Below are 21,725 nucleotides of genomic sequence, written 5' to 3' on the forward strand. Positions count from 1 at the left end.
TCAATCAGCCTCTTTCCCCAGACACTTGTTCAATGGGCACATCAGCAAAATGGCCATGGTGGCAGGGATAAATGCTACCCACATGGGCTCAACAGCATGGCTTGACCCTTACCAAAGCTCGTTGGGCTACCGCTGCTCATAAGTGCCTCATCTGAAAATAGAGACCAGCAGTGAGTCCCTGATAGTTACACAATTTCCTCGGAGAAGAGCCGGCCTCCTATGGCAATTTGATTATGTTGGATATTGGATATCTTTCATTATGGAGGAGAAAGATTTGTCCATGCAGGAAAGGAGACAGATTTTCCATACTGATTTGCTTTCCCTGCCACTAATGCTTTTGTTAGCATCCCTATCTGTGAATTCACACAATGCTTAATCCACCATCAAGGCGGCAGCATGGCATCAGATCAAGGAACTCATCACCATGAAGGAAGTACACCTGTGGGCTCAGGATTATAGAACCAAGCAGCTATACCATTAATCCATCACCCAGAAGCAGCTGGCCTAACTGAAAGGTGGAGTGCCTTATTAAACACTTAGTTATGACTATCATTGTGCAACAAGACCTTGAAAGAAGAGGACCCTATATTACGTTCTACTTCAAAGTCAGCATGACATATTAAGCAATTCATACTTTGAATCAGAGCCATTGTATGCTGTTGTTTCCCCTTAGTCAGAACTCATGGATCCAGGAATCAAGCAGTGAAAGCCTGAGAGCTCAGAGCTCTGTTAGTTTGGAGATCTGAATCCCCAAATAGGACTTATTTACACCAGTGGAGAAAACAATGGTCATCACCAAATTGCAGGGACTTCAGTCTGGATGGTTTGGCTTCTCGTGCCACTGAACTAACAGGCAAAATAAGGAGCCAGTGTACTGGCTGGTATGATCGATCCTGGTTCCTGAGAGAGGTTGGTGTACTGCTACACAACTGAGGTGCAGAGGACTATGGAACCCACGGATTCCCTGGAAAAAATTCTTAGGCCTGCCATGCCCAATGGTAAGGGTTAATGGAAAGGGACAGATCCCGAAAAACAGGCAGAATGATGGAGGACTCAGACCCTTCGATAATGAGAGTTTGGGTCACTCAAGTATTAAATCATCCAGAGAAGCTGAGGTTCTGACTGATGGCAAGGGAAATATGGAATGGGCCCTTTAAGAAGAAAGCCATCGACCTCAATTATCAACTATGGTGTCGTGGTCAGTATAGAGCAGGGACGTTGCTTTACATATTTTCTCGACATTTGTAACATACATGAAGTGTCTTGTACATAATAACGATTCCCTTCCTTTTTATTAGAATATAAAAATAATTACAACAAATTTATTATAATTTATAATTATTTCATATTTTTATATTGTTGACTTCAGATAACAGAATATTCAATGAGACCATGGCTGAATTGAAGAGTAGTTAATATAGCCTGCAATCTCCTTCATCTGTAAGGAGAGGTGTATCTTGTTAGCTCAATTTGTTTTGTTTGTTGTAAGGGAATTTGAATGTTCACAGAACGATGCAGAAGAAGCTGAGTAGACAAAGGGATGGACTGTAGCAGTTACCCATTTATGACCTCTCAGTTGCAATGAAGCTTTCAATATATGCTGTGTAATATGCAACAGAATTCCCTTATGTATTTCTTCTTTACAGTGGGTGTGATGTTCAGTTTTCTCACAAGGCACTGGTGGAAAATTGCAGGACAATTAGGTTTCCTGCATTTCTGGCCTGCACCACAGGTGGCCCACAAGGCGCAGTGACCTTCCCTCTTCAGTGTGGCTGCCCTCTCCTGGGAACTGGAGCCTTGTACATCCAGCCATCTTCCCAACTCCCTGAGCAAGCCCTGGAATGGGGTGCCTGCAGGTATGCTTTCAGCACGTCCCCACAAGTACACATTCAGCACCTGTCTTCTTCAGGGTCAGAGAGTAAATTGTTCCATCTGCAAGCCCATGTACTATGGAAGCTTTGTGCCTCCACTAGCTCCTGGAATCCATCTGTATGTCCACACTGCTGGTTGCTAATTGCCTGCTTCCCTACCTGCACCATGTAAGGTGACCTATGTTTTGCCTTGCAACTCCAGAGCAACAGTGGTTTGGCAAAACCAGTGACCTCCCCTGCAGCTCAGTGCCTGAACCACACCTCCAATGAGGTCTGACCCACTCCCAGGTCTTTCATTCTTTGACTACTATCCCTTAGCCCTTGGGTACCACATAGACTTTCCTTATATCTTCCAGCTACTCTCTTTTCATAATTAATACTTCTTTGTGTTGAACTTCCCCTGTTTAGCCCACTGAGTGGTTTCTTTGTACTGTTTCTGCCCATGAAGTTACAGGCCCTGTAACATTTTAAAGTAAACATAACTATCTCCATTTTATTGATTAATTAATTAATAATAATAAAATTATTAAATTGTTTAAATTTTAATTATTTGAAATTATTTATGTCATCTAACTCAGATATGGAGAAGACTCTGGATATGACTTTTCCTACAGCAATATTCCTCCCAACATGTGGACTTTTGAACTTAAAAAACAAATTGTAAGTGTGAAAAAGATGGTGGTTTGAAAGTGAGGCAGAATTCTCCTCCCAAAATCATATAAAACATGAAAATACAGAAAATACATCTAATCCTGAAAAAGTGACCTGAAGTCTGCAGAACAGACTGTGTACATCTGGGGAAAAGAGAAGTCCTCACAAAAAACTGAAAAGTATCAATGCCACTATCCAGAGGTTCCTGCCCTCCCCACATCACAGCCATCAGGAGGGAGAAAGAGAAATGGATCTGTGAGGGAGTAGAAGCCCAAGACTGCTAAACACCCAGCCCTGGAGATGTGCTCTAGGAACACAAACCCACATTACATAGTGCTCTAGAGTTTACTGGGGTTAGAAAGCAAAGACAGGGAGAATATTGTGAGAGATTGAGATTCCAGCTTCTGTGGAGAACAGGTTTGCACAACCAGCTGCCCTGGGGCAAAAGAATGGTGGGCAGTTTGAAAGACTTCCCAGCAATGAGAGGGGTGCTGAAGGGGCAAAGTTACACAGAGCTCTCTGCTCCGGAGAAAAGGAAAGTGGACAAAGTCATCCCAGCACACTTTGCCCAGCAGGTTGGGGACTCTCAGGAGTTTCAGACTCTCCATTCCCCTGGCTGGTAAAGCAGTCCAGGGGGCCCCCACTTCAGTATGCAGCCTGCCACTCCTTCCTCCTGGCAGGCACCAGTACCACTCTCCTGCTGCCCTTGCCATTACACCAGGCCAGTTCTAGGGTGACCTGGCCCATGGCAGCTACAGGGGCATAGCACACAGGCTCCTCCCTGCATGCTCAGCCCATTGGACCTGGCAATGGAGGCAGGTGTTACAGCTGGGAAGGAGGAAACCCTCCCAACCAAGCTCTTTCCTCCCAGCAGGTGATGGTTCTGCTTACCTGCAACCCCAACCATTGCTGCAGGTTCTTGACAGCTTCAGGGGGTAGAGATTCTGGGCACTAAAGGGTGCCACCTACACAAAATTCTTATTCCATAGGAAACACTAAAAAATGAAATGACAAAGGAATTTGTTCCAAACAAAATTATAGGAGAAAATGCCAGAAAGAAGGCTCAGAGAAACTGAAATCACCAATCTTTTTGATAAAGATTTCATAATAAAAGTCATAAACCTGCTCACAGAGTACAGATCAATATTCAAGCTCTCAGAGAGGATTTCATCAAAGAGATATAAACTTTCAAAAATGCAGTATGGGAAATGGGACATACAATGTATGGATTTTTAAGTAGATTAGATGAGGTAGAGGAGACAGTAAAGAAACAGAAATGAGAGAACAGGACCACAAAGGAGTTTAGGCACAGAGAGAAAAAGGGATCGTTAGGAATGAAATAATAATAAGAGAACTGAGCAACCAATCCAACTGAAATAATATTCACATTATTGTGGTACCAGACAAATAAGAAGAGAGAAAAAGGCATAGAAAGTGTCTTTGAGGAAATAATTGCTGAAAACTTCCCTAATCTGGGAGAGGAAATAGTCTCTCAGGTCATGGAAGTGCAGAGATTTCCCAACTCAAGGAACACTAGGATGACAACACCAAGGCATATAATAATTAATGTGGCAAAGATCAAGGACAAGGAGAGAGAGTTGAATGCAGCCAGAGACAGAAAAAAGATCACTAATACAGAAAACACCATCAGGGTATCAGCAGACTTCTCAGCAAAAACTTTATAGGCCAGAAGGGAGTGGCATGATATATTTAATGCAGTGAAAGGGAAGGCCTCCAACCAAGAATACTCTACCTGGAAAGATCATCATTTAAATTTGAAGAAGGGATTCAACAAGTTCAAGATAAACAAAAGTTGAAGGAATTCACCACCCACAAAGAGTCTCTATAGGGTATCTTAAAGGGACTGTTCTAGATGGACTGCAGTAAGGCTAAATAGCTGTCACCAGAGAAAATGAAACTACAGTAAAGGAAGTAGACTATTTAATTGCTAAGCAAATATGAATCAAATCAATTGCTCAAAAAGTTAGTCAAGGGATACACAAAAGTACAGAATGTTACAGCTAATTTATAAAGAGTGGAGTAGGAAGAAGAAGGGAAGAAAAATAAAGAACCGTTTTTTTTTAGATTGTGTTTGAAAGAGCATAATAAGTGAGTTAAGACAGACTGTTCAATAGTAAGGAAGCTGTCTTTGAACCTTTGGTATTCGCAAATCTAAAGCCTGCAATGGAAATAAATACATATCTTTTGAGAATCACCCTAAATGTAAATGGACTGACTGCCCCAATCAAAATACATAGACTTACAGGATATAAAATAAAAACAATACCCAGCTATATGCTGCCTACAAGAGACTCACTTCAAACCTAACCACATACACAGAGTAAAAGATGGAAAAAGGAAGTTCATGCAAATAACAGGGAGAAAATAGTAGGAGTAGCAGTACTTATATCAGAGATAATAGATTTCAAAACAAAGTCACTAATGAGACAAAGAAGGACATTACATAATGATAGAAAGGTCAGCCCAACAAGAGGATATAACCATTACAGATATCTATTCATTCAACACTTAAATATGTGAAACAAATACTAAAGGAATTAAAGGGGGAAATAGAATGCAGTGCATTCATTTTAGGAGACATCAGCCCACCACTCAGTCCAAAGGACAGATTAACCAGACAGAAAATAAGTTAGGAGACAGAGGCACTAAACAGTACATTAGAGCGGGTGGACCTAACAGACATCTCCAGAATATTCCACCCCAAATCAGCAGGACACACATTCTTCTCAAGTGTACATGGAATGTTTTCCATAGTAGATCACACACTAGACCACAAAAACAGCCTCCGTAAATTAAAAAACATTGAAATTGTGCCAACCAGCTTCTCATACCACCAAGGTATGAAACTAGAAATAAAGTACTAAAGGAAAACAAGAAAGCCCATAAACACATGGAGGCTTAACAACATGCTCCTAAATAATCAATGGAGCAATGACCAAATTAAAGCAGAGATCAAGGAATATCTGCAGACAAATGAAAACAACAACACACAGCCCCCAATCTGTGGGACACAGTGAAGGCAGTTCTAAGAGGAAAGCCTATAGAAATCCAGGCTTACCTCAGGAGAGAAGTGCAATCCCAAATGAACAGTATAAACTCATAATTAATGAAATAGAAAAAGAAGAACAAATGAAGCCCAAAGTCAGCAGAAGGAGGGACATAATAAAGATCAGAGCAGAACTAAATAAAATTGAGAAGAATAAAATAAGAAGAAGCAATGCAACCAGGAGCTGGTTTACTGAGAAAATAAGCAAAATAGATAAACCACCAGTCATATTTATCAATAAAAAAAAATAGAGAGTACAGAGAGGAGCCAAGATGGCAGCATGAATAGGGCAGCAGAAATCTCCTTCCCAAGCCATATATATTTTTGAAAATACAACAAATACAACTATTCCTAAAAGAGAGACCAGAGGATACAGTACAACAGCCAGGCTACATCTACATCTGCGAGAACTTGGCATCTCACGAAGGGGATAAGACACAAGCTGCAGCCCGGCGGGACTGAGTGCTCCCTGCAGCCCAGCTCCCTGGTGGAAGAAAGGAGTCAGAGCAGGGAGGGAGTGGAAGTGCAGGACTGCTAAACAACCAGCCCTCACCAGGTAATCCACACCAGGAGTGCAGACACACATTGCACGGTGTGCTGGGTATTAGGGAAAAGGAAAAGGAAAATCTGCAAGTGTATCCCTACAGCTAGCTCCCCTGGGACAAAAGAAAAGCCAGTGCTTTTTGAATGTCTTAAAGGGACAGGGGCCTCAGAGCTGGACAGAATCACCCAGGCAGACTCTGTCAAGCAGGCTGGGAATTCTGAGAAAGTTTGGATGCCCCAGCCCCCTGGGTGGCAATGCAGCTCTGAAGCCCCTGATGGTAATCAGCAGCCCGCCATTCATTTCCCCTCTGGCTGGTCTCCGCTACAGTGGCTGAGCAGCCTGAGAGCAGCTGCACCCACAGCAGTCACCCAGAGTCTCCTCCAAGCATGCAGCCACCCAGGCCAGACCTGGGGCCGCCTCCAGGGCACAGGTGCACGGCACTCACAGAGGAAGCTGGAGCAGGGTGCAAAGTGTCTCTGTTCTCGCAGGAGAGTGCACCTGGCACACCTGCCTCTCCCTGCAGGGCTCTGGGCTGCCCTGTCCATGGCGGCTCAGATGATTAATCTAGGCACTGCTCCTGATGTGAGGTTGACAGACACAGGTAGCGGAGAGGGACAGGGTGATTAGCAAGCAGGAAGGGACTTGGTTCTCCCAGCTGACACACATGCCACCTGCCTATGACTACCTCTATCACCGTGAAAAGGCAGAAGAATTTGGTCCAGTCCAGAATTATCCAGCCCCTGAGAGAGGACCGTAGTAGACAGATAGAACCAATCTTCCTGAAACAGAATTCAAATTAAAGGTCATAACCATGCTGATGGACCTGCAGAGAAATGTGCAAGAGCTAAAGGATCAAGTTAGGAGGGAGAATGCAGAAATAAAACAATATCTGGAAGGACTTAAGAGCAGACTGGATGAGGTGCAAGAGACCATAAATGGAAAAGAAATCAGAGAACAGGAGCACAGAGAAGCTGAGACCGAGAGAGATAAAAGGATCTCCAGGAATGACAGAATATTAAAAGAACTGTGTGACCAATCCAAACGGAATAATATTCACATTATAGGGGCACCAGAAGAATATAAAGAGAGAAAAAGGGATAGAAAGTGTCTTTGAAGAAATAATTGCTGAAAATTTCCCCAAACTGGGGGAGCAAATAATCGATCAGACCATTGAAGCCCACAGATCTCCCAACACAAGGGACCCAAGGAGGACAACACCAAGACATATAATAATTAAAATGGCAAAGATCAAAGACAAGGACAGAGTATTAAAGGCAGCCAGAGAGAGAAAAAAGGTCTCCTACAAACGAAAACCCATCAGGCATTCATCAGACTTCTCAGCAGAAACCTTACAGTCCAGAAGAGAATGGCATGATATATTTAATGCAATGAAATGGAAGGGCCTTGAACCAAGAATATTGTATCCAGCACGATTATCATTTAAATATGGAGGGATTAAACAATTCCCAGACAATCAAAAGTTGAGGAAATTTGCCTCCCACAAACCATCTCTACAGGATATTGTAGAGGGACTGCTCTAAATGGACACTCTCCTAAGGCTAAATAGATGTCACCAGAAAAAATAAAATTGAACCAAAGAAAGCAGACCAAACAAATATTAAATGAAGGCAAAAAAATAAAATCAAGTATTCACAAAAGCAGTCAAAGGAAACACAAAAGAGTACAGAATAAAACACCTAACATATAAAGAAAGGAGGAGGAGGAATAAGAAGGGAGAGAAATAAAGAATCATCAGACTGTGTTTAAAGTAGCTTAATAAGAGCATTATGTTAGATGGTTAGATAGTAAGGAAGATAACCTTGATCCTTTGGTAACCATGAATCTAAAGCCTGCAATGGCAATAAGTACATATCTTTCAATAATCACCCTAAATGTAAATGGACTGAATGCACCAATCAAGAGACAAAGAGTGATAGAATGGATAAAAAAGCAAGACCCATCTATATGCTGCTTACAAGAGACACACCTCAGACCCAAAGATGTACAAAGACTAAAAGTCAAGGGATGGAAAAAGATATTTCATGCAAACAATAGGGAAAAAAAAGCAGGTGTTGCAGTAATTGTACCAGATAAAAAAGACTTCAAAATCAAGAAAGTAACAACAGATAAAGAAGGACATTACATAATGATAAAGGGGTCAGTCCAACAAGAGGATGTAACCATTATAAATATATATGAACCCAATACAGGAGCATCAACATATGTGAAAGGAGTACTAACCAAATTAAAGGAGGAAATAGAATGCAATGCATTCATTGTAGGAGACTTCAACACACCACTCACTCTGAAGGACAGATCCACCAGACAGAAAATAAGTAAGGACACAGAGGCACTGAATAACACTCTAGAAGAGATGGACCTAATAGACATCTACAGAACTCTACACCCAACAGCAGCAGAATACACATTCTTCTCAAGTGCACATGGAACATTTTCCAGAAAAGACCACATATTAGGCCACAAAAAGAGCCTCAGTAAATTCAGGAAGATTGAAATTCTACCAACCAACTTCTCAGACCACAAAGGTGTAAAACTAGAAACAAATTTTACAAAGAAAACAAAAAGGCTGACAAACACATGGAGGTTTAACACCATGCTCCTAAATAATCAAAGGATCAATGACCAAATTAAAACAGAGATCAAGCAGTATATGGAGACAAATGACAACAACAGTACAAAGCCCCAACTTCTGTGAGACATAACGAAGGCAGTTCTAAGAGGAAAGTATATAGCAATGCAGGCCTATTTAAAGAAGGAAGAACAATCCCAAATAAATAGTCTAAAGTCACAATTATTGCAACTGGAAAAAGACAAACAAATGAGGCCCAAAGTCAGCAGAAGGAGGGACATAATAAAGATCAGAGAAGAAATAAATAAAATTGAGATGAATAAAACAATAGAAAAAAAATCAATGAAACCAAGAGCTGATTCTCTGAGAAAATAAACAAAATAGACAACCCGCTAGCCAGACTTATTAAGAGAAAAAGAGACTCTACACACATCAACAGAATCAGAAATGAGAAAGGAAAAATTATAACAGATCCCACTGAAATACAAAGAATTATTAGAGAATACAATGAGAATCTGTATGCTAACAAGGTGGAAAACCTACAAGAAATGAACAACTTCCTAGAATAATACAACTTTCCAAGACTGACCAACGAAGAAACAAAAAATATGAACAGACAAATTACCAGCAACAAAATTGAATCGGTAATCAAAAAACTACCTAAGAACAAAACCACCAGGCCAGATGGATTCACAGCTGAATTTTATCAGACATATAGTGCAGACATAATACCCATTCTCCTTAAAGTTTTCCAAAAATTGAAGAGGAGGGAATACTTCCAAACTCATTCTATGAAGCCAGCATCACTTAATACTGAAACCAGACAAAGACCCCACCAAAAAAGAAAATTAAAGAGCAATATCGCTGATGAACATAGATTCACAGATACTCAACAAAATATTAGCAAACGGAATTCAAAAATACATCAAGAGGATCATACACCACGACCAAGTCGAATTCATCATCACCAGGGATGCAAGGATGGCACAACATTCAAAAATCCGTCAACATCATCCACCACATCAACAAAAAGAAGGACAAAAACCACATGATCTTCTCCATAGATGTTGAAAAATCATTCGACAAAATTCAACATCTATTCATGATAAAAACTTTCAATAAAATGGGTATAGAGGGCAAGTACCTCAACATAATGAAGGCCATATATGACAAACCCACAGCCAACATCATACTTAACAGTGAGAAGCTGAAAGCTTTTCCTTTAAGATCAGGAACAAGGCAGGGATGCCCACTCTCCCCACTGTTATTCAACATAGTACTGGAGGTCCTAGCCACGGGAACCAGACAACACAGAGAAATACAAAGCATCCAGGTTGGTAAAGAAGAAGTTTAACTGTCACTATTTGCAGATGACATGATATTGTACATAAAAAACCCTAAAGACTCCACTCCTAAACTATTAGAACAAATATCTGAATTCAGCAAAGTTGCAGGATACAAAATTAATACATACAAATCTGTTGCTTTCCAATACACTGATGATGAACTAGCAGAAAGAGAAATCAGGAAAACAATTGCATCAAAGAGAATAAAATACCTGGGAATAAACCTAACCAAGGAAGTGAAAAACCTATACCCTGAAAACTACAAGACACTCTTAAAGGAAATTAAAGAGGACACTAACAAATGGAAATTCATCCCATGTTCTTGGCTAGGAAGAATTAATATTGTCAAAATGGACATCCTGCCTAAAGCAATCTACAGATTCAATGCAATTCCTATCAAAATACCAACAGCATTCTTCAATGAACTGGAATAAATAGTCCTAAAATTCATATGGAACCACAAAAGACCCCGAATATCCAAAGCAATCCTGAGAAGGAAGAATAAAGCAGGGAGGTTCTTGCTTCCCAACTTCAAGCAAGGAACAATACAAGAATAAAGTGGGGGGGATCTCACTCCCCAACTTCAAGCTCTACATCAAAGCCATAGTAATCAAGACAACTTGATACTGGCACAAGAACAGAGCCACAGACCAGTAGAACAGAGTAGAGACTTCAGACATTAGCACAACCATATATGGTTAATTAATATACCATAAAGGAGCCATTGACATACAATGGGGGAAATGACAGCCTCTTTGACTGCTGCTGTTGGCAAAATTGGAGAGCTACATGTAAGAGAATGAAACTGGATCACTGTCTAACCTCACACACAAAAGTAAATTCAAAATGGATCAAAGGCCTGAATTTAAGTCATGAAACCATAAAACTCTTAGAAAAAAACATAGGCAAAAATCTCTTGGACATAAACATGAGTGACTTCTTCATGAACATATCTCCCCGGGCAAGGAAAACAAAAGCAAAAATGAACAAGTGGGACTACATCAAGTTGAAAAGCATCTGTACAGCAAAGGACAACATCAATAGAACAAAAGGTACCCTACAGTATGGAAGAATATATTCATAAATGACAGATCCAATAAAGGCTTGATATTCAAAATATATAAAGAGCTCATGCACCTCAACAAACAAAAAGCAAATAATCCAATTAAAAAATGGGGAGAGGAGCTGAACACACAGTTCTCCAAATAAGAAATTCAGATGGCCAAAATACACATGAAAAGATGCTCCACATTGCTAATCATCAGAGAAATGCAAATTAAAACCACAATGAGATATCACCTCACACCATTAAGGATGGCTACCATTCAAAAGACAAACAACAACAAATGTTGGCAAGGTTGTGCAGAAAGGGGAACCCTCCTACACTGCTGGTGGGAATGTAAAGTAGTTCAACCATTGTGGAAATCTGTATGGAGCTTCCTCAAAATGCTCAAAATAGACATACCATTTGACCCAGGAATTCCCCTCCTAGGAATTTACCCTAAGGATGCAGCAGCCCAGTTTGAAAAAGACAGATGCACCCCTATGTTTATTGCAGCACTATTCACAATAGCCAAGGAATGGAAGCAACCTAAGTGTCCATCAGTAGATGAATGGATAAAGAAGATGTGGTACATATACACAATGGAATATTATTCAGCCATAAGAAGAAAACAAATCCTGCCATTTGCAACAACATGGATGGAGCTAGAGGGTATTATGCTCAGTGAAATAAGCCAGGCGGAGAAAGACAAATACCAAATGATTTCACTCATCTGTGGAGTATAAGAACAAAAGAGAAACTGAAGGAACAAATTAATTTTTTGTGAGATCCCCCCCCCCACTTTATTGCTCGTAATTGGTTTGTTTAAATTTTGTGTTTCTTCCTTGGTCAGTCTTGGAAGGTTGTATTTTTCTACGAAGTTGTCCATTTCTTCTGTTTTTCAATTTGTTAGCATGTAGATTTTCATCGTAGTCTCCAATAACTCTTTTATTTCTGTGGAGTCTGTAGTGATTTTTCCTTTCTCATTTCTGATTCTGTTGATGTGTGTTGATTCTCTTTTTCTCTTAATAAGTCTGGCTAGAGGCTTATCTATTTTGTTTATTTTCTCAAAGGACCAGCTCTCTTGGTTTCATTGATTTTTTCTATTGTTTTATTCTTCCCAATTTTGTTTATCTCTTCTCTGATCTTTATTATGTCTCCCCTTCTGCTGTCTTTAGGCCTCATTTGTTCTTCTTTTTCCAATTTCGATAATTGTGATGTTAGACTATTCATTTGGGATTGTTCTTCCTTCTTTAAGTATGACTGGATTGCTATATACTTTCCTCTTAAAACTGCTTTTGCTGCATCCCACAGAAGTTGGGGCTTTGTGTTGTTGTTGTCATTTGTTTCCATATATTCCTTGATCTCTATTTTAATTTGTTCATTGATCCATTGATTATTTTAGGAGCATGTTGTTAAGCTTCCATGTGTTTGTGACCCTTTTTGTTTTCTTTGTACAATTTATTTCTAGTTTTATACCTTTGTGGTCTGAAAAGATTTTTGGTAGAATTTCAATCTTTTGGAATTTACTGAGGCTGTTTTTGTGGCCTAATATGTGGTCTATTCTGGAGAATGTTCCATGTGCACTTGAGAAGAATGTGTGTCCTATTGCTTTGGATGTAGAGTTCTATAGATGTCTATTAGGTCCATCTGTTCTAGTGTGTTGTTCAGTGCCTCTGTGTCCTTACTTATTTTCTGTCTGGTGGATCTGTCCTTTGGAGTGAGTTGTGTGTTGAAGTCTCCTAAAATGAATGCATTGCATTCTATTTCCTCCTTTAGTTCTGTTAGTATTTGTTTCACATATGCTGGTGCTCCTGTGTTGGGTGCATATATATTTATAATGGTTATATCCTCTTGTTGGACTGAGCCCTTTATCATTATGTAATGTCTTTCTTTATCTCTTGTTACTTTTTTTGTTTTTTAGTCTATTTTGTCTGACACTAGTACTGTAACACCTGTTTTTTTCTCCCTGTTTTTTGCATGAAATATCTTTTTCCATCCCTTGACTTTTAGTCTGTGCATGTCTTTGTGTTTGAGGTGCATTTCTTGTAAGCAGCATATAGATGGGTCTTGCTTTTTTATCCACTCTTTGTCTCTTGATTGGTGCATTCAGTCCATTTACATTTAGGGTGATTATTGAAAGATATGTACTTATTGCCATTGCAGGCTTTAGATTCATGGTTACCAAAGGTTCAAGGTTATCTTCTTTACTATCTAACCATATAACTTAACTCTCTTATCAAGTTATTATAAACACAGTCTGATGATTCTTTATTTCTCTCCGTTCTTATTCCTCCTCCTCCATTCTTTATATGTTAGCTATTTTATTCTGTACTCTTTTGTGTTTCCTTTAACTGCTTTTGTGGGTAGTTGATTTTATTTTTTGCCTTTATTTAGTATTTGTTGGTCTGCTTTCTTTGGTGTGATTTTATTTTCTCTGGTGACATCTATTTAGTCTTAGGAGTGCTCCCATCTAGAGCAGTCCCTCTAAAATACCCTGTAGAGATGGTTTGTGGGAGACAAATTTCCTCAACTTTTGCTTGTCTGGAAATTGTTTAATCCCTCCTTCATATTTTAATGATAATCCTGCTGGATATAGTAGCCTTGGTTCAAGGCCCATCTGTTTCATTGCATTAAATATATCATGCCATTCTCTTTTGGCCTGTAAGGTTTTTGTTGAGAAGTCTGATGATAGCCTGATGGGTTTTTCCTTTATAGGTGACCTTTTTCCTCTCTCTAGCTGCCTTTAAAACTCTGTCCTTGTCCTTTATCTTTGCCATTTTAATTATTATGTGTCTTGGTGTTGTCCTCCTTGGGTCTCTTCTGTTGGGAGTTCTGTGTACTTCTGTGGTCTGATCGATTATTTCCTCCCCCAGTTTGGGGAAGTTTTCAGCAATTATTTCTTCAAAGACACTTTCTATCCCTTTTTCACTCTCTTCTTCTTCTGGTACCCTGATAATGCAGATATTGTTCCTTTTGGATTGGTCACACAGTTCTCTTAATATTGTTTCATTCCTGGAGATCCTTCTTTCTCTCTCTGCATCAGCTTCTATGCATTCCTGTTCACTGGTTTCTATTCCATCAATGGCTTCTTGAGTCTTATCCATTCTGCTTATAAATCCTTCCAGAGATTGTTTCATTTCTGTAATCTCCCTCCGGATGCCATCCCTTAGCTCTTGCATATTTCTCTGCAGCTCCATCAGCATGGTTATGAACTTTGTTTTGAATTCTTTTTCAGGAAGATTGTTTAGGTCTATCTCCTTCTCAGGGGTTGACTCCGTGATTTTGGTCTGTATCAAATTCTTCTGCCTTTTCATGGTGATAGAGGTAGTTGGGGGGAGCTGGCGCATGTGATGGCTGGGAGAACGTCCCTTTTTGTTGGTTTGTGGCCTTCCTCTCCTGGGAGAACAGAGATCTCTAGCAGCTTGTGCTGGGCAGCTGTGTGCAGACGGAGCCTCTGTTTCTTGCCCAGCCGCTGTAGAGTTAAGCTTCACGGTTGCTGTTGAGTTAAGCTCCGTGGTTGCTGTGGGTGTGGTCAGCCTCAGTGTACTGCTCCAATATGGTGGAGCCACATTGCAGGGGAAACAGGTGGGAGGCTGTTTATCTCTGTGATGGGTCTCCCAGCTGTGCTGCCACCCAGGGGGTTAGGGCACCCAGAGTTCCCCGGGATTCCCAGCTGCTGGGCTAAGTTTCCGGGGCGCTTCCGTCCAGCTGTGGGGTCGGTCCCTGTCCCTTTAAGACTTTCAAAAAGCACTCCCTTTCCTTTGTCCCAGGGGTGCCAGCTGCAGGGACCAGCTCACAGATCTTACTGTCCCATTTCCCTAGTATCCAGTACCCCATGCACTGTGTGTCTGCACTCTGGTGCAGAAGCCTAGGGCTGGGTGTTTAGCAGTTCTGGACTCTCTCTCCCTGCCTGCTCCAAATCCTCTCCTCCCAGTGGGAGCTGGGGTGAGGGGCGCTCAGGTCCCACCTGGCCGCGGCTTGTATTTTACCCCCTTTGTGAGGAGCTGGGTTCTCGCAGGTGTGGATGGATGTACTCTGGCTGTTGTCCTGTGTCTTCTGGTGTCTCTTTTAGGAAGAGTTGTATTTGTTGTATTTTCAAAAATACATATGATTTTGGGAGGAGATTTCCGCAGCTCTACTCATGCTGCCATCTTGGCTCCACCTCCCTTCATGGCAGAATTTTATCAAACATTTAAAGGGATGTTTAATTAGGGATTAATTAAACCCATCCATATAGGGATGAGTGATTACTTCCTCAGGGCTGAAGGAGGGTAAATGACATGTGTGAGAAAAGTTAGGGCCTTGGTGCAGGGCAAGGATGGACATAATGTGTTATGGTTCTGAGGAAAAGGGTGAATGAGACACATTTTCATCTGTCCTGAGTTCTGGCCCAAAGTCCGTCCCCCCTAGAATCTCTGGGCCCATCAGAGTGGGCTAGAGGAGGCATGTGCTGTGGCGTTTGGCTGGAGTATGGGGAAGACTCCCACAGGGCAGTGTTCTGAGAGTGTAGCTGACTCTGAGGAAGAGCTGAGCATTGGGGGGACCTTGGGACCACAGTACCCCACCTCCTTGCTCCTGCCAGGGAACCATGGAGTGCTCAGATGGAACCCTAGGGTGCTCCTAACCTCAGGGAAAGTTCAGGTATTCCTGACCATGATGCACATCCACTGGATCAAGCTCTAGAGAGGCCGTGCAGGAGGGAAGGTGTCCCCTCCCTGCCAGCTGTAACCTGCGGAAGGGGAAGTGGGAGAGGGGAGATATGGAAGTAGGCATGAGGATGAGATTGAGCTGTAGTAAGGACTTATTCTGTGCCGAGCACTGGGCTCAAACGTTCATGGATGCCATCCTCTGCGTCATAACTCTGGGAGAGATATGAGTCTTCCTATTTGAGAGAAGCGGAAAGTGAAGCTTCCCCTGGAAGGCACAGCTGTGTGGGGCAGCAGTGGGCTCAGTCTGCACGTGGGCTCCTCCACTTTCAGCTGGGTGATCTCGGATGAGTCCCTCGCCCTTCCTGATACTGTTTTGTCACCTGTCAAATGCCTGCCTCCCAAGGCTGGAGTGGTCTCTGCCAAGCAGGCTCTGAGTGCCCTTGGCTTTTGTCCTTCCAGGTGAGAGCCAGTGGAGCCTGGGAGATGGTCGTGTTCCCTGAGGAGCCAAGGGCAGAGCTGCTCTGCTCTGTGGTCTGCACCCCGAGGCCCCCACCACGACGGCCCTGCAGAGGTTGGTGACGGGGCTGGGAAGGGGCCAGAGGAGAGGGCAGGAGGCACCAGGCCTGCATCAGGCTGTCTGGGGGCCTCTGTCTGGCGAGGCAGGGAGACCTGGACCAAGAAGGCCTGACCTGCTGGGCCCGCCTCTCCTGGACGAGGGCTGCTCACTGAGGCTCCGGCAGCTCCGGCCAGCAGCAGAGTGGAATGCCTCCAGCACTAGAGTGGCCTGAGAGCTCTGGATTCTCAGGACTCAGGACCGGAGGCCGTCATGTGCTGGTAAGTATTTAATCCTCAGTCTTGGAAGGAGAGGGAAAGGTTCTGATTCATATTGTTTGCCGATTTTCATGCTGTAAATAACCCACTGTGGCTGATTTCAAGCTTAGAAAAGGATGCCACTGAAGTCGGGGGTTGAAAAGGTGCAGCAACATACACCATTAGAGAGAATTTCTGCCACAAATCCAATAGATGCAACTAACTTCTAGAACATAGAGAACAGTAAAATATAGTAGAATAATTGGGATATGAAGGCTTTTGAGCACTTGTTTGTAATTTTTTCATTTTATAAGCTGTTTTTTTCTTTCTTTATCCAGAATTGTTGAAGTCTAATTGACATAAAACATTTGTAGGTTTAAGATATACATTGTGATGATTTGATAAATGTATATACTGGGAAGTGCTTAGTACAATAAGGTTAGTTAACACACCCTCCCCCTCATGTCATTACCATTTTGTTGTTGTTATCATTAGGACTTTAAAGCTCTGCTCTCAGAGCCACTTTAAAGTATACAGCACAGTATTCCTAACTATAGTTACCGTGCTCTACATTAGATCCCAGAAACTTATTTGTTTTATAAATGACAGTTTGTGCCCTTTGACCGACATCTCCCCATTTCCCTGGATTCCCAACCCCTCTGTTTCTACGAGTTCAGTGTTTTTAGATTTCCACAAATTAGTGAGATCATAAAGTATTTGTCTTTGTTTGACTTATTTCTCTTAGCATAATGCCTTCAAGTCCCTGGATATTTGTTTTTAATGTAATTTATCTAATTGTACTTTATATAATTTAACTTCATCATGGCTTTATTTAACAGCCATCTCACTGCATTTCTGAAATTTCAAAACAATTGGCTGTGGTGGTACCTGAGTAGGAGGGACCTCAGAGCCCAACCTTCCCATTCTGAGTAGATGGGGAGCTGAGGCCTGATAGAAGGAAGGAGGGGAACTTAGTCATGGAGGCTTGGGCAGGGTTTTCAGCATCTCCTTCTCATTGAATTCTCCCAGAAACTATGGCATTAGTCATCATTAGAAATTATTATCATCGTTTTACAGAGGAGAAAGCTGAGGCTGCATAAGAGCAAGGTTAAGAGAACAGGCAGTAAAACTTGATAGATCCTGATTCAGATTCTGGCTCTGCACTTAGTAGATACGAGCGTTGGGCCGTTTCTCACGCCCCTGGGCCTCAGCTTCCTTGCATGTAACATGGGGCTGAGGCTCACTTCCCAGATGCTGTTTCCCAGGCTGATTCAAGACCTGATGTAGGTCAGTGCTCCTCGGTTAAGTCTAAATTATCACCAGAGAGGCTGAGTGATTCGTCCAGGGTATAGGACTAGTAGGAAATGGAGGAGGATTTTCATTTGCCCAACTTGTTCAGTGAGGAATAGAGGTGCGAATCAAACATGGTTGAATGGACAGGTGAGGGCCCAGGGGTTGGGGAGGTGAGAGGAGAATCAGAATGAGGCCTTCAGTTCCTGGCACTTCTACAAGGTGCCCAGTGCCAGCCCCTCTCCCAGGAGCTGGTCACAGCCCTCAGAAGTCTGGGAAAGGAAATAGTCCTGTCCCCAGCCTCTCCCCACCTCCCCACCTCCCCACGTGGGTGTTGTTTGCTCCCGCTCTGTCCCCAAGGGCGTCCTCCCTGTGGGTTCTGTTGACAACATTCAGGGAATCCCATCGTGGCTTCCCCCTGGGGACAGGGGCGGTGGCGGCAGGAGGCAAAGGGGTGGCCCTTGTCAGCTCTCCCCGGAAAGCCTGCTGAGGAGACAGGACCATAAAGCCGCAGCAGCCTGGCCCACTGCGCGGAGCTTGGGGACAGCGGGCTCCCTTCCTTGTGCCTCAGGACCCGACAGCAGGACCTTCGGGAGCCAAGGCTGCCTGGCCGCGCGCAGAGAGCTTCCCGTGGAGAGAAGGCCGGCTTCCTCGTCCGCCCTCGGAAATGCAGGGCTCCTCCGGGCACGGGGCTGCGCGGAATCCCGGCTCCCTGCACTCAGCTGCCCGGGAGGCTTCCTGCTCAGGCTCCTTCTCTTCAGAGCAAATGGCAGCCTCTCCACGACTTGTTTCTGCGGATCCCTGAGGGGTGAGATGGGAGCTGGGCTTGGGGCTGCGGGCAGGATCCCGGCATCTGTGGGGGCCAGAGGTCAGGGGTGGCCAGGCCCCCAGTCCCCGGGTCCTCTCTGTGCCCACAGCCCAGTATCGCTCTGGCCCCTTCTCCTCACTGCCCCGTGTTCTTCCCCCCCTCCCAGCTCAGTCCCCTCCCATTCGTTCCTTCTTCCCAGACCCCCTTCTTTCTTTCCTTTATTCATTTAACAAATACTTACTGATAGTTTCTCTGTGTGAAGCCATGTCTAGGTGCTAGAAACATAGAAGTGAATAATACACCTTCCTGAGCTCAGGGATCTCCATGTCTCGCTGAGAGACATGTCCCTGAAAGGACAATGATGGGGAAAGTTTGAGCAGGGACACGGATGGCTCTGGCGATTCGGACCCCCGACACCCCCACTCCCCTGCTCTCGAGAGGCCTGGGGCATTGCAAGTCCCGACGGACACTGCTGGGCCGACAGAATCTTAGAAGACTTTTTTCTTTTTTTAAGTCGATGATGTCCCTCATTCCATGGATATCAAGTTTGACTAAAACAAGCTTTTACAAAGATTTACTGAGTTCCATAATGGCAATAATTCCCCTAGTCCCTTCCACTGATTCCCTCTGCTTCCAACGTATTCCTCAACTTCTCACATCCCCCGTATGAGAGCAGACGGATGAAACTATTCTGAGAGAGGGTTTGTGGCTGCCACTTCAGCCATTTGTCCTAGGAGGATTCTGGTCCTTCCTGCCTGGTGGCCATACCTCAGAGGCCATACCTCTTGGGCCTAAAATGCAAAAGTTCAAATTGTTGTGCACGGGGGTAGGGGAAGTTTGTATTCTTCGCCTCTCCCACGTAGAGCCTGTCCGCTGAAGTAGGCGAAGATAATGATTAAGAGTTGGCCTTGCACAAGACTGCCTCCGTTCAAACCCCAGGTCCACGACACAAACCATCTAATTTGGAACCCATCACTTCTTCTCTGTGCCTTTGCATTTACATCTGTACAATGAAGGTTATAGTACTTTTACCTCTATGAGTAGTGATGGTGTGATAAAGTTAGTGTAGCAAAACCCAGCACATGCAAATTGTTCATTATATATTATCTATTGTTATTATTGCAAGGGAGATTATCAACTCACCCACACATCCATATTTTACTACAGATATTGCCAACTCTATTAGTAGGAGTCAACAAGAGAAGGAGAAAGTTCTCCTGAGATACTGTATCTCAAACGTTGTATCAGATCCTCTAGGACTACTAGGATTATAACTTGCCAGTAAGCACAGGGGTGTGAGAAACAGAGGCAGCATCTAGTCCAGGGCTGGGAGTGGGAGATGGTGGGACAGATCAAGGAAGTCTTTCCAGTAAGATGACACCTGAGCTGAGTTCCAACGTGGGAATAAGGGCTGATGTGCTCCCGAGTGTGCGCTGGGCGTTGTGCATGCAGCTGGTGGAGCTCCTCCATAATGAGGACCTTAGGCGAAGCCTGGTGGGTACAGAAGAGACATGCAGGATACTAGGTGGCTTTCATTTTAGCCTTCTGGTGGGTGTGTAGTTTTGTCTTCACTTGCAGTTACTGGATGACTAATGATGCTGAACATATTTTCATTTGATTAGTGGCTATTTTATAGCCTTTTTTGCATGGTGTCTTTTTTTATTTTTATTTTTACTGTCCATTTTCTTTATGAATCCTTTGCCCACTATTCTATTGGGTAGTTTTTGTTTGTTTGTTTGTTTGTTAACTTGTGGGGGTTCTTAACTTATTCTGGATACAAATATTTTAAGTTCTTCATTTCAATAGAATTTGGTTTGTCAATTTTTTCTCTATGCTTTGGTGCTTTATACGTCCTACTAAGAAATCTCTGCTTACCCCAAGGATATGTTGATACTTTTCTGTGTTTGGTACTAAAGATTTTATTGTTTTATCTTCATCATTTAAATCTAGAATACATCTGGAATTGATTTTAGGGTACCATATGAGGTAGGATTCAAATTTTTTTCCTGCATGAAAATCCACATGATCTGGAATTTTTTGAAAGACTATTCTTTCTTCATTGCTAGGGTGGCTCATCTTTGTCATAAATCAGACAATTCATAGGTCTGTTCTGGATTGTATTCTGTTCCTTAGATATGTTTTTATTCTTGTGCCAATTTCACACTCATTTAATTATGGTAGCTTTATAGTCAGTCTTAATATCTGGTAAGTCCTCAAGCTTTGTTTTTCTTCTTCAGGATTCTTCACAATTTCCATGTAAACTTTATGACCAGTTTGTCAATATCTGTAGAAAATCGCTGGGGTTTTGATTGTGATTCCATTGAATCTATAAATCAATCTTGTCTTTATAATTTTGAATTGTCCAACTGATGCATGAACATGGCATATTCCTCAATTTACTTGGGTCTTCTAAATTCTTATAAATAATGATTTCCTATACATAGTTCATCAGATTTTGTATTACGTATTTGATTTTTAAATGCTCTTATAAATTATTCTGTAGTTGCCAGTATAGAGAAATACATTGAATTTTTTGAACTTGCTTATGAATTTCAGTTCATCTTTGGGTTCTTTAGATTTTGTACCCACCAATCTGTGGTTGGCCGATAATGACAGTTTTATCTCTTCCTTTCCAAGCCTTTGTCCTTTGATCACTTTCTCTTGACTTGTTTCACTGGCTATGAACCACCAGTGCCATGGTTAATAGAAATGGTAATAGTGAACATTTTTGTTTCACTTCCAGTGTCAGAGAGAAAATTATCAGTATTTCACCATTCACTATTACATTTTGCTGTAGGGTGCTTCTTCTTTTATTGCAGATTGTATTTCTCATGTTGAGAATTTTCCCTTCTATTCCTAGTTTCTTAAGAAGCTTATTTCTAATCTAAATGATTGTTGACATTTACCCCTCTTTCTGTACCTATTGAGTTAATCTTATAGTTTTTCTCCTTCACTTCTATTAATGAGATGAATTACATTGCTTGCTTATCAAATGCTAACCAACCTTGAATTCTTGTAATAAACCCTTGTTTATTACAAGATTGTGATGTATTA

The sequence above is a fragment of the Manis pentadactyla genome, chromosome 4 (genome assembly GCF_030020395.1).
Source record: "Manis pentadactyla isolate mManPen7 chromosome 4, mManPen7.hap1, whole genome shotgun sequence".
Classification (NCBI taxonomy): Eukaryota; Metazoa; Chordata; class Mammalia; order Pholidota; family Manidae; genus Manis; species Manis pentadactyla.